Below are 13,904 nucleotides of genomic sequence, written 5' to 3'. Positions count from 1 at the left end.
CAAAAGACTTTCCTGTCCAGGCTGGCTTCAAACCACGATCCTCAGATTTCAGTCTCCTAAGTACCTAGTATTACAGGAGTGAGCCACCAACACCCAGCTTCTTTTCCTTTCTTTCCCTCACCCCTTTTCTTGCATTCTTTTCTCTTTTCCTTTCCTTTCCTTTCCTTGTGCTGGCACTTTACCACTAAGCCACATCCTCAGCCCTTGGATTTTTGAGACAATCTTGCTATGATGTAGCCAGAGGCTAACAAAAATGCCTGATTCTTCTGCCTCAACTTCCCAAGTGCTAAGATTACAGATATGTGCCTCTATAACCTGCTCCATAAGTACTTATTAAATAGCAAGTTTGCAGCAGGCTAGGTATTCTGTCTAGTCTCGCTGTTCTGCACTAAAAATAGAGGGGCTGTTTAAGCCATCTAGGGGGCCACAGGCCTGACATGAAATCCTCGTGCCACCTCTTCCTTGCCAAGTAACCTGGAGCAGGTAAGTCACTTTGCCCTGTGAAAGGCTCAGTTTATACATCTGTACCATGGGTATAAGAATGATTTCTTCCTAGAGTTGAGAGGAAGTACTGTAAGAGAGCTGTTATATTTATCTGCATGGCTAGGATGGAGAAGAATAAACAGGTGCCTCTCTGTCATCCGGAGGACACATTCTCTACTTCTTTCCAGTTGATACTGTGGGATTCCTTGAAGTCTCAGCCGATGGAAGGTCAGGCTCAGAACATGGGTTTCAAGTTTTGCTGGAAGAGTGTCAGCAAACAGCCTGACTCGTCTGAGCCATATAGGGAGACAAAAAGGGGGGGGGGGAATTCTCTTTTCTGTTCTCCCCATTCCAACCAATTCTCTCTCTCTCTCTCTCTCTTTCTCTCTCTCTCTCTCTCTCTCTCTCTCTCTCTCTCTCTCTCTCTCTCTCTCTCTCTCCCTCCCTCCCTCCCGTCTTGTGGATGGTACGATCAAAGGAGAGGTTCACATAGAGGTGAGGCAGAAAGGCCCAGCAGCGTCCTTCCCAGATGTGTTGTAGGGGGTGGGGGTAGAGGGAGACAGAAGAAATGTGGCCATGTGGAGGGCAGGGCCAGGGCCAGCCTGCGTGTGTGTGATCAAAGGCTCAGGGCGGGGCTGGGCAGGGGCTGGGGGTGAGTTCTTCGAATTGCTGAGGGTTTAATCTTTTCTCTTGGTTGCCTGGATGCCTTGGTATTCCTCCTCCCCTGTGCTTCCTACAGGACTGTGCCCGTAGCCCCATGCTCAGATCAGCTGGAAGGGAAGAGCAGGGTACCTACCTAGTCCATCACTGAGTGGCTTGGCATGTCACCTGCTTAAAGCCAGCTAGAATTCACCTAGTTGAGTGTCCCTCACTGAGCTGTTGTTTGTGTACATGTGTGGCTGCTTACCTCCTGGAATGATTGTTGCCAACACTGGACTGCTTGCCACCTGCTACTGCATGATTATCTGAAATGGTGTTCTACTGCCTTGCTCTGTGGCCCAGAAGCCTCCTGGCCTAGGGTAGCTACTTCTGTGTGGCACAGAATAGGACTGTGCCAGCCTGTATGCCATCTTGGGCTGAACGAGCTAGTTCTTTGCTCTGGGGTCTCCTTGGAGGGAAGATGGGAGCAGGAAATTTGCTTTATTCTAGAGGAGAAGAAAAATACTGGCCCTCTCAGGCCTACTGCAGGACCTCAGGGGCTCTGGCTGCCAATTTAGCCAGGAAATTTGCCGTCTAAACAATGCTTAGGGCAGCCTGTCCTGAGCTCTACTTCCCATCCTTGGTGGGAGTCTTGGGGAAACGCCTGTGACCATTGTTCCCAAAGACAGCTCACTGGGGTCAGGTCTAGGCCAGGCCAGGGTCCTCAGCCCCCACACCCTGGGAGGAGGCACATGATGTCCCAGAGAAACAGTCCTCTAGCCTTTGTTCTTGGCTGGGCCGGAAGCTACTCAGGACACCAGGGTTGGTGTGTGTGTGTGTGTGTGTGTGTGTGTGTGTGTGTGTGTGTGTGTGTGTGTGTGTGTGTGTGTGTGTGTGTGTGTGTGTGTGTATTAAGCATGGAGGGAGAGAATTTTCCTTTTGACTTCCCTTGGAGGAAGGTTTTTGATAGGGGTAAATTTTGGTAAAGAGCAGAGATTTGCCCCAGGATAATGGTAAAGATGGAATGGCATGAACAGACCAGAAAGGGATCCCAGAGGTGAGCCCTCTAAAATTTCATTTCCATGGGAGCAGAGATGTTGTCTTGCTTGAGGTTATGTTCCCCCATGCTCAGAGCATAGTAAGTGTTCAGGAAGTATTTATTGGGTGAATGACCTGCTTCGCTCCTCTCATCTGATGCCCATAGAAGGCTGCCAATGTTTACAGTACCATACCCTGGACTCCCAGACAAACCTGGCTCCCAATTCTGTGTGTGTGTGTGTGTGTGTGTGTGTGTGTGTGTGTGTGTGTATGTGTGTATGTGTGTGTTTGTGTGTGTCCTGGGGCTTGAACTCAGGGCCTGGGTGTTGTCCCTGAGCTTTTGCTCAAGGCTAGTGCTGTACTACTTAAGCCACAGCTCCATTTCTGGCATTTTTGGTGGCTAATTGGAGATAAGAGTCTCACACACTTACCTGAATGAGCTGGTTTCAATTACGATCTTCAGATCTTAGCTTCCCAAGCAGGTAGAATTGCAGGCGTGAGGCACTGGTGCCTAGCTCCGATTCTATACATGCCATTTTCCAGTTTAGTCGCCCTAGGACTCAGTTTTCTTATGTGTGAACTGGAGATAGGTATTCCCATCTTTGAGTTGTTGGGAGGAGCTTTCATCATTGTCTTTGTGAGCTTTGCTGGCAGATTTAAAAAATCTGTTTTATTGTTTTAGAGAACAGTGTTTTGCTATGTAGCCCAGGCTGTCCTCCAATTCATGATCCTCCTGACTCCACTTCTTGAATACTGGGATTATAGCTTTATTTATTTTCATTTTTGTTTTTGTTTGTTTTTTAGAGACAGGGTCTTGCCCTGTAGTCCAAGCTGGGCTGGAACTTGTTATGTATCCCAAGCTGGCCTGGCACATAGTATAAATGTTAATTTTCTCCCCCTTTCTTCTAACTGAGTCTCCTCTTTTCCAAGCTAAACTCCTGTTCCAGTGACCCTGAACTTGCCTTATGATCTCTTTTGCCCTTACAACATAAATAATCAGATTCCATGCCAGCAAGAGCCCCATCTTACAGATAGAAAAACTGAGCCCTGAAAAGAATGATTCTGGCTCCACAGTGAATATCAGGATTTGAACAGTATTCTACTTGCTTTTTCTTATTTTTGTCTCTTCTTGTTCATAGCAAGTGTTATGTCTGATACTTGCCCTTAGACCTTGGGTACCTCTCTACATTTTCTTTTCTTTCTTTTTTTTATGTGTGTGGGGGGGTACAGTCGTAGGGCCTGAACTCTGGGCCTGGGCGCTGTCCCTCAGCTCTTCAGCTCAAGGATAGCGCTCTACCACTTGAGCCACAGCGCCAATTCCGGCTTTTTTCTTTTTGATTATGTGGTGCTGAGGAATCGAACCCAGGGCCTCATGCATGCAAGGCAAGCGCTCTACCATGAGCCACCTTCCCAGCCCCTCTCTACATTTTATTTCTGTGTCCTTCCTTCCTTCCTTCCTTCCTTCCTTCCTTCCTTCCTTCCTTCCTTCCTTCCTTCCTTCCTTCCTTCCTTCCTTCCTTCCTACCTTCCTTCTTTCCTTCCTTCCTTTCTCTCCTTCCCTTCTTTCCTTCCTTCCTCTTTCCTCACCCCCCCTCTTTCTCAATACTGGGGTTTGAATTGAGGCCCTTGCATTTGCTAGGCTAGTGCTCTGCCTCCTTAGCTACCTTCCAGCCCTGTCTTCCCTACATTTCTGTGCACTTATGAGTCCAGTGTAACTAATTCTCCCACCTCCTCCAGCCTTGATGACAACCAACAGGGGCTGGGTCTATCAGCTTCTTTTGTCATTCTCCTTCGCTCTGGGAGACCCACAGATGACGTGCTTTTCAGTACCATCCTCCCCAGCATTCCTGGCCAGGCAGTTGAAACCTCAGCTCTTTCGTGTTCTTTCCAGGAAACATATCTGAATTCAAGTGAGTGTGAAGGATATTATTAGGGGATAACACTGGGTCAGCTCACGTTTATTAAAACAACACTAAATCATTTTTTAAAACTATTATTAGTGGGCTGGGGATGTAGCTCTGCGGTAGAGCATTTGCCTAGCTTGTACAAGACCTTGAGTTCAATACCTAGCACTGCTCCCCCCCCCGCAAAAAAAAACCCAAACTATTTTTAGCAACAATTAACTTTCAATATACTGTGTAACTGATTGTGACACACCAATAAGTCGTAACTCCTCAAGGAGAAATTCTTGTATATCTGAATAGCTCTTTAGGGAACATATAAAGTCCCACGGAAATGCAAATAACAATTATTCTTGGGTTTTGTTTTGTTTTGTTTTTAGTGCCAGTACAGGGGCTGGAACTCAGGGCCTTGCACTATCCCTTAGCTTTTTTTGTTAAGGCTAGTGGTCTACCATTTGAGCCATAACTCCACTTCCAACTTTTGCTGGCTAGCTGGAAATTGGAGTCTCTTAGATTTGTCCACCAGAACTGGCTCCAAACTGTAATCCCCAGATCTTCACTTCCTGAGTAGCTAGGATTATAGGTATAAGATACCAGCACCTGGGTAATTTTGTTCTGATAATGACCATTTTGCTTATTCTGGGAGGCATGTAACATCAAAGTCCAGGCCAGGGGCCTGGAACCCAACTACATGGGTGCAAATATTGGCTGTATCATTTCCCCGCTGTATGACATTGGGCAAGTTACTTGCTTGGTCACTGCCTCAGTTTCCATATCTGTGATGTAGAGAGAACTATAGTAGCATCTACTTACCAAGGTTGTTTGAGGATATAACTAAAGACCTTAGCACAGTATCTAGCACAAAGGTCAACAAACTACAACCTGAAGGCCAAGACGTACTTGCTGCCTGTTTTGGTAAGTAAATTTTTATTGAACACAACCATGTTAATTTGGTTACCTAACATCCCTGGCTGTTCACGCTACAGCAGCAGAGATGAATAGTTCAACAGAAACTATGTGAACTTCAAAGTATAAAACATTTACTCTATGGCGCTTGGCAGAAAAAAAAAATCTGCCAGCCAAGTTCTGGTAGCTCACGCCTCTAATCCTAGCTACTCACGAGGCTGAGATCTAAGGATCATATTCTAAAGCCAGCCTGGGTAGAAAAGTCTGAGAGAGTCTGACTTCAAAATAACCAACAGGGCTGGGAAGTTGGCTCAGTGGTAGAGTGCTTGCCTCAAATGCATGAGACCCTGGGTTTGATTCCTCAGCACCACATAAGCCAGAAGTGGCACTGTGGCTCAAGTGGTAGGACGCTAGCCATGAGCTAAAGAGCTGAGGAATAGCACTCAGGCCCAGAGTTCAGCCCCCATGACTGACCCAAAACAAAACAAAACAAAGTAACCAACAAACCACAGGACTAGAGATGTGATTCACGTGGTAGAACACTAGCTGAGTGAGCAAGCAAGCCAAAAGATTGTGAGGCCTGAGTTCAAACTCCAATACTAGTAATTATCTATCATCTATCTGTCTGTCTGTCTGTCTATCTGCTGACTTTTTTGCTAGTTCATAAAGGAGCTTCTCAGTAAATGTCAGTTGCTATGATTTTGCTTCATTTTATTCTTCCTAAAGCTCATTTATTTTTTATTTTATTTATTTATTTATTTTTGGGTCCGGTCATGGGGCCTGAACTCTGGGCCTGGGCGCTGTCCCTCAGCTCTTCAGCTCAAGGCTAGCGCTCTACCACTTGAGCCACAGCACCACTTCTGGCTTTTTTCTTTTTGCTTATATGGTGCTGAGGAATCAAACCCAGGGCCTCAGGCATGCAAGGCAAGCGCTCTACCACTGAGCTACCTTCCCAGCACCCCCCCCCCCCCCAAAGCTCATTTATTTAATTATAATTTTTTTCTTTCTTTTTTTTTTTGTCAGTCATAGGTCTTGAACTCTGCATCTGGGTGCTGTCCCTCAGCTCTTCAGCTCAAGGCAAGCACTCTACCACTTGAGCCACAATGCCACTTCAAAAGCTCATTTATTGTAAACATGGTGATCAAAGTCCAGAGAGGAAAAGACTTGTCCAAGGCCACATAGATAGAATAGTAATTTTCTAGTGCTCCACACTTACTAGGGATTTTCCCAGTCATGGATCCTTGGGCTCCAAGTTCTTCTTTTAGGACTTAAAAGGAACTGGCTTAGGGATGCCAGATGCCAAGCCAAGGACACTATTCTTCTGGTTGCCAGAGGCTCTACCAAGTCAGCAGGCACAAAGCCATCTGTCTTTCAGCCCTTTTCTTGGGCCCACTGCCTTGCTAGGCTGGGCTGAGTTGTTTCCTTGCTGGGTGATGGTTTCTGTCCCACACTCAGAACTCTGTTATCTGCTTGCTGGCCCTGCCCTGGTTCTTGTAATGGACTGATCTGAAGCCATTTACATTTCTTTTGGTATGTTCTCCTGTCCGATAGCAACTATGTCATAATTATGTTGCTTTGCCTTATCCTTAATCCTCTGAAACTGCCTAGTTATCTTTAATTTCCTGTCCATTTCCCATACCGGGGAGTTAAGTGGGGCTAAGTCTGGCCCAGAGTGATGGAGTAGCGTGGGAAAGCTCATAGCTGCTCACCCTGGGTCTCCAGAGCTCAGAGAGGTAGTTTGGGCCTCAGAGCCTATGGAGGCTGGTTGGCAGGATGCACCCTTTCCCCACCCCCTTCCAGACTAAACCTCTCTGTTAACAACGAACATCATTGAGAAGGAATAGAGAAGGGATGTCTGGAGTTCCTCCCTCCTAGTTTAGGTAGTCTAGGATTTTTAGATCTAGTTTCAATAAGCTCCGTCAATGACCTCTGGCCTTTCCACCTCCCCTATCTACCTAAATCAAATAATATGCTATCAAATATATGTCCCATTGTCCATAGGTCTCCTGTACTCAGGAATGCCAGGCCCTGTAGAGTGTGTGTGTGTGTGTGTGTGTGTGTGTGTGTGTGTGTGTGTGTGTATGTGATATGTGCACATGTGTATCTGTACAACCTAACCCGTATTCTTGTGACCACAGCCTGTGGGTCTGGATTATGGTAGACATCTAGATGTGGTATCTCCTTCTTCTCTTGTATGTCTATAGTGTCTAATGCTATACAGAGCTAGCCATGCTGGCCCACAGTAGCAGTTCAATCAATGCTTATCAACTGACTAGACTGAGAAGGTGTATTCTTCCGAGGGATGTGTTCTACATGTACGTGTGTGTGATATGTGAGCATAGAGTAGGTCTGTGGGAGTGTGTATGGCATGTGCTACCCTGGGCATGAACATAAGGAGTGCACTGCTGAGTCTGTCCCCATGGGAGTGGGTGGCAGGCAGAGAAGTTAGGAGTTTAGGACATATGTTCTGAGGTCAGACTGACCTAGGTTGGAGTACTAGCTCTGTACTTGCTCATATTACTTTGGTCCTTTAATCCATCTACATTCCAATTTTCTGGCAAGTGAAATGGGGAAGGAATCATGCCAAGCTTACAGCGATATAGGGAACATGAACTAGTCCAACATAGACAAGAGTCCTAGCTTATGAGCCAACACGTGGTGAGCACCCAGTAGGTGATGATTGTTGGTGGTGGTGATAGCAATTAGAATAAGGAGAGCTAAGCTGCAAGGGACAGATGTGCCATGTGGGGAGTGGGAGAGTGAATGTACAAAGACCTGATCAAGAAGCTGGAAATGTGGAGGTAGTCCCAGGATGCCTACCTGTAAGAGAAGCTCAGAAAGCAGAGGCATAGGGCCACATGGGTTTGAGGAAGGAGGAGAGAGAGAGGCAGACTTAGTTGCAAGAATCTGATCATTTAATGAGCCTCTTCCCTTCTTGGCAGCAGGATTAATGGAGTAAAATGGACTACAGATTCAGGAAACAGTCCAGCCTCCATTTTTTTAAAAAAGGATTTCTCCTAGGTCCCTGTGGCTCTCACAGGGAAGGCAGGCTGGAGGGAAGTCTGGCAATTGGGACAAAAGGTTTGTAGAGGTGCTAGGAGAAGAGGTGAGGGCAGTAAAGAAAAAAAGGCTGAGAAGGGAAGAGAAGTCAATAGGGGGCTCAGGAGGGGAAGGAATAGAAGAGAGAGGAAGGTGGCAATGTTGGGGAAGCTATCCCCTCTTTGCCATGCTGGCAATATCTTCTTTTTTTTTTTTGTCGAGGGGCTTGAACTCTGGGCTTGGGCGCTGTCCTTGTGCTCTTCAGCTCAAGGCGAGTGCTCTACCGCTTGAGTCTCAGCACCACTTCCGGTTTTCTAGCGGTTTATTGGAGATAAGAGTCTCACGAACTTTCCTGCCCAGGCTGGCTTTTTGAACGGTGATCCTCTAATCTCAGCCTCCTGAGTAGCTAGGATTACAGGCGTGAGCCACCGGCGCCCGGCTGTGGCAATATCTTCTTTAGACCAGGCCTTACAACCTCTTGCTGAGTCACAGAGTCAGTTTTAGAGAGGAGATTAGCACACCAAGATGATTCAGGGGTATATAGGAAAGCCGTTCCTTAGCCAGGGACTAGATCTAGAATTCACATACTCTTTGCTTCTCCTCCTGGGCATTTTCAACTCCTTTCATGATGCTTCTTTAACTTCTGCCTGTCAAGCCACCATCTTGGGGCTCCATACAGAGTATCTGTCATGACATGGTTCTGTGTATTGATGGCCAGCTGTCCTTACTGTATGCTGTGGTAGGTCTAAGGTCTTGTTCTACATTTCTGAACTCTTCAGGGAAGTGGACATTTTGAGACCTCCATATTCCCACATTTTGAGTTTCCACTGTCACCCTCTATTTTCTAAGAACCTATTTTTATCTGTGGGCCCACAATGATACAATGCATTAATAATAGAATGGTTATCATGACAATGTTAAAACTTCTAGCATTGATGGTGTCAGTGATAATGAAAGTGTGGTGAGGATGACAATGGAGGCAGAGGTGGAGGTTATAAAGGATTGTGATGATTAATCTTGTCACCTTGATTGAACTGAGAAGGGCTTAGGAGATTAGTAAAGCACACCTCTGGGTATGCCTGTGATGATATTCTTAGAGGATAAATTAAAGGTGAAGATCTGTTCTGAATGTGGGTAGTACCAGCCTCCAATCTGGGGGTCCAGATGAAAGGAGAGACCCAATTTGAGCAGGCGTTCTTGCTCTGATCCTGGCCACCATGATATATGCGGCTCGGCTCTGCTATACCTTCCCTACCATGATGGACAGAACTGTGGGCTAAAATAAATCCTTTCTCCATTAAGTTATTTTTCTCAGGTACTTTGTCACAGTGAAGACAAATCTGACTAACTTAATGGTGATGGCACAGGTTCTGATAGGCATGACATTAATGGACTTGGTGATGATGATGAGAGCAGTGGAAGTGATGGCAAGACTCATGGTAGAGGTGGCCATGGTTATGCTAAAAGTAGAAATAAACTGAGTGCCAGTGGTTCATACTTATAAGCCTAGGTACTCAGGAGGCTGAGATCTAAGAATTGCAATTCAAATCCAGTCCAAGCAGGAAAGTCCATGAGACTCTTATGTCCAATTAAGCACCAAATATATTGGAAGTACAGCTGTGGCTCAAGTGATAGAAAGCAGTAGTGTCTTGGAGTTTGGCTGTTGGGATCCATTTGCATCTCATATACACATCTCATCCTTAGAAATCCAGGATGGCTACTGTGATCTTTGTTGGCAAGGAAAATGGGCAAACAGGCACCGATATGGCTCTTAAAGAGGGGCTGAAGCTGGGATTCAGACCTGTCAAAGCCTTGGATGGGAGAACTCAGTTTTAACACCACACATTGAGAAGGTCTTTAATGCTCCATCGGCCTTACCTAAAACTTCCAGGAAGATTTTGGGAGCAGTTAACAGAGCTACAGAGAAGCCAATGAAGACTAACGGACCGCTCAAACAAAAGCACCTAAGCTTTACTGGCAAAAACATTACTGAGAAGACTATGAAAGCATCAACCTCCGTTTCTGCCTCCAATGTCTACCCAGAAATAGAAAAATTCTTCCCCTTCAACCTTCTAGATTTTGAGAGTTTTGATCTGCCTGAAGAACACCAGATCACACACCTCCCCCTGAGCGGAATACCCCTCATGGTCCTGGACGAGGAGTGGGGACTTGAGACACTGTTGGAGCTGGGTCCCCCTTTGCTGATGAAGAAGTCATGTCCTATGTGGGAATCTGGTCTGTTGCAGTCTCCCTCCAGCTTTCTCTCCTCCCTGGACATCAAGTTGTCTCCTGTATGTTATGAACTGGATATTTAAAGTTCTTACTGCATTATGGTTTATGTGTTTGTATTAATAAATAGTTTTTTGTTTTTTTTTTAAATGATAGAATGCTAGCTTTGAGTAGAAAAGCTCAGTGACAGTGTCCAGGACCTAAATTCAAGCTCCAGGAACAGCACCCTCCACCCTACCTGCCCCCTCCATGTACACAGAGGAGTAGAAATGATGTAGAGGAATGATGATTGAGATGGTGACAACAGTGATGGTGATGAAGGTGGGAACAGGTAGTGATGGGGCTCTGAAGGCAGTGATGATAATTCTGTCATATCTGTGATGATCGAAGAGGTGATGGTAGTGACAGATGAATGTGTTAATGGTGTTGAGAGTAATGATTGGGACAGTAGTTGTGATAAGGGGATGAGGATGAGCACAAGGGCGGTGAGATTGATAATTGTAACAGCAATAAAAATGGCAATGGCTTGAGGCTGGTGGCTCATGCTTATAATCCTAGCTACTCAGGAGGCCAAGATGTGATGATTGCAGGTTGAAGCTAACCTGGGCAAGAAAGTCCATGGGATTCTTATCTCCAATTACCCACCAAAAAAGCCAGAAGTGGAGCTGTTGCTCAAGTGGCGGGGCATTAACCTTCAACACAAAATCTTAGGGATACTGCCAACACCTTGAGTCTAAGCCCCAAGCTCAGCACAAAAAAATGGCAATCAGGATCCAAATGACAGTGGCATGTTGATAATGAAGACTGAGGCAGTTAAAGATGGTGATGTGGTGGGGAGGGAAAGGATAGTAGAAGAAAAACAAAAGAGGGAGTAACAATGCTCGGCAAGAAATGTACTCATTACCTTACTCGTGTAACTGTAACCTCTCTGTACAGCATCTTTGCAATAAAATAAAAAATGCAAAAAGGAAATAAAATGCTGTCCACTATAAAAAGATGGTGATGAGGAGGCTAAATATGATAGCCAAGATGTCATAAGTCCATGATCTTGCACCTCACTTTTATTCCAACACTTTCCTTGTAATAGTCTTCATTTTAGCTCACCTTACTTACCATCCTTTTCAATGTCTGGGAAATTAAAAACATAGGACCATCCAATAAAGACACAGTGCAATGGTTGGTTTTCTCTGGTCTCATCTGTTTGGGGGAGAGTTTTAATGTAGGTCAGTTGTGGTAATCTCTTATTTCTACTGAAGTCAAACCAGAAAAGAATTGCTAGCAGGAAGTGAGGGGTTGTGAAAGGCCTAATGGTGAGAATGCAGCACTGGAAAGCTATCTGAGGAAGTTGGGCAGATGTCTTGTGTCAGAAGGAGAGAGAGACCTCTGCCCCATTGGTCTGAAGGCAGGAGAAACAGCTTTGGAAACAGGATTGTTTGTTTGGACCATGCCTGCTGCAACCTCTGGGCTCCATTCTCAAGCCGATGGTAAGATGGGAAGAGAAGGACAGGGAAGGGAAGAGGCAGTGCTATCTGGTGGTTTCAAGAAATGCCAGGGTTCTTGTCCAGATTTTTTGTGGTTCTGAGGGGGAGGTGACCCAGGATGTGGGACTCTGTGACTCTGCTGCCTTCAGCCCTGCATCTGCCAAGAGGCCGCCCTTCAGGGACATTGCTTCCATCCTCTAGGCAGGCTGTGGTAAGAGGAGGGGAGAGGAAAGAAAATGGGAGGGGACCCTGCTCCAATTCCTGGGATGAATCTGTTTTTTCCCACAAACTCTTGGAGCTCTTTGCTCCCTCACAGTTCCACTTTTCTTTTCCCTCATTTCAGCTTCTGGTTTGTGAAGGCCACTCACTTAAGCCTTGGTCAGAGATAAGCTTCCTGTAGCAAATGGATGGGTACCAAGGTATCTGGTCCCATGACAAGGGAAGGGGATAGAGAATCTTGCCCAAATAGCATGAGCTTTCAAGTTAGAATCAAAGTCTAGTCCTAACTCCATTACTTATTCATTGTATGACATCAGGCCTGTTAATGACACTCTGAACCTTAGTTTGTCTCTGTGCAATGCAAGGTCCTATCACACTGGATTTATAAGGATTAAGTGAGTCATATTTAGTTAGGAAACCAGTATACTACTTGGCACCTAGAAACATTCTCTTTGTTCTCCTTGATTCCCCACCGCCCCTTTTCACAAGGGAGTAGACATAGCTCAATCCCTGGCCTGGGCACTGCCCCTTCCCATCTCATGCCATCTGAAAGTGGGAATGTCTATATTTTAACATTAAAGGGTCAGACATCCCTTCTAACCTAGGTGCTGGAGTCAGCGGTAGTTTTTGCTAACAAGAGGACCTTGGTAATTGCCTTCCTTCTCTGGATCTCAGTTTCCTCACTTGAAAATAAGGATAATAATCCCTGCTCTTCCAGCCTCTCCAGGTTGTTATGAGACTCCAATGAGCTCATGCTTTTGGGAAGTGCTAGATACGTGTAGGTGTTATTAGTTCAGTCCTGGAAAGAGGGAGGAAGGGAGGAAAGAAGAGAAAGAGGAAGGGGAGGCTTAATCCTTGGCGACTGAGAAAGCACCCAATTCAGGGGGCTTTCACTATGGGGATATCATGATCTGACTATCATAGGGCTCAGAGGTGGCTGGGGACATAGAATTGGAGCCCAACTATGAGGCTCACTCATGTTTGGCTTGGGTGGAGTGACACCAAGGGCAGTCCATTTATGTCCTTTGGCGTAAGTCACATGCAAATATGTCAATTATGGAGGCTGAGTTAATTGCCTGGGGACTCTGGAGCTAGATGGCAACCCCCAAAGGCCAAAGGCCTCCATCCTTTTTCATCCTCCCATTTTTTGATCCTATTGAGGTCAGAACTTGGGATGACCAATGTCTGAACTTTTTGGTCTTTCTCTTACCTGCCATAGGAAACTGTAGGCTAGTCCGTCTGAGTAATATTAAGTTAGAGGAGGGTTTTTGCTGAGGAGCTACAGATCCTTTTTGAACCTTCAGCTTATAGGATATGGGTCCTATGCCCAAGGCCTTGCAGCCTTTACAGATTGTCTTTTTTATCACACATGTTGCTCTTCTTTTCTTTCCTTACCAATGTCCCTTCATCTTTCTCATGAGAGTGATCAACTTCTTCCCACCTTAAATTCTTGCTACTCAGTCCTCATTATTTTTCAAAGAGAGTTTCATGTGTTTTGGGCCAGAGTGGCATGTGATCCTTCTATTTACACTTCCTGCATAGCTGGGGTGACATACAACCATGCTTAGCATGATTGAGATGAGGATCTCACAATTTTTCCTTTGCCTGGGTTGGCCTCTTTCCAACCTACATATAATTTTCTACTTCTGCATCAATGCATCCATGATGCCCCAGGCTCACCACTCCTGTCCAAAATGTGTGTCTTTAGCCACAGCTTCCTGCTCTTCTCCGAAAGCCTCATTTCCAGATCCTGTCTCTGCCAGCCTCCAGCCCAGCCTGACTACCCCCTACCCCTCATCCCTGCCTCTGCCATATTCCTGAGGAAAGAGCTGGGACAGGGGCCTGGGAATCCTTCCACCCCTGACTTCCCTCCACCCATCTTCCTGACTTTCTACCACCTCATGACTCAGCTTCATCAGGGGCTCCTGCTGCTGAAACATTCTTGTGCTCCCCGCACCCTGCCACCTGC

The 13,904-nt window shown here is 46.0% G+C and overlaps 1 pseudogene; it reads left to right on the top strand.

Moving 5' to 3' along the window:
* The first annotated feature begins 203 nt into the window (after positions 1-203).
* On the top strand, positions 204-10,375 carry LOC122120670 (annotated as a pseudogene).
* Positions 10,376-13,904: the final 3,529 nt, after the last annotated feature.

Source organism: Dipodomys spectabilis, unplaced genomic scaffold, assembly GCF_019054845.1.
Source record: "Dipodomys spectabilis isolate Male_0828 unplaced genomic scaffold, ASM1905484v1 ptg000176l, whole genome shotgun sequence".
NCBI lineage: Eukaryota > Metazoa > Chordata > Mammalia > Rodentia > Heteromyidae > Dipodomys > Dipodomys spectabilis.
Note: the sequence above shows the minus strand (reverse complement) of the source record. Positions and strands in the feature narration are given on the sequence as shown.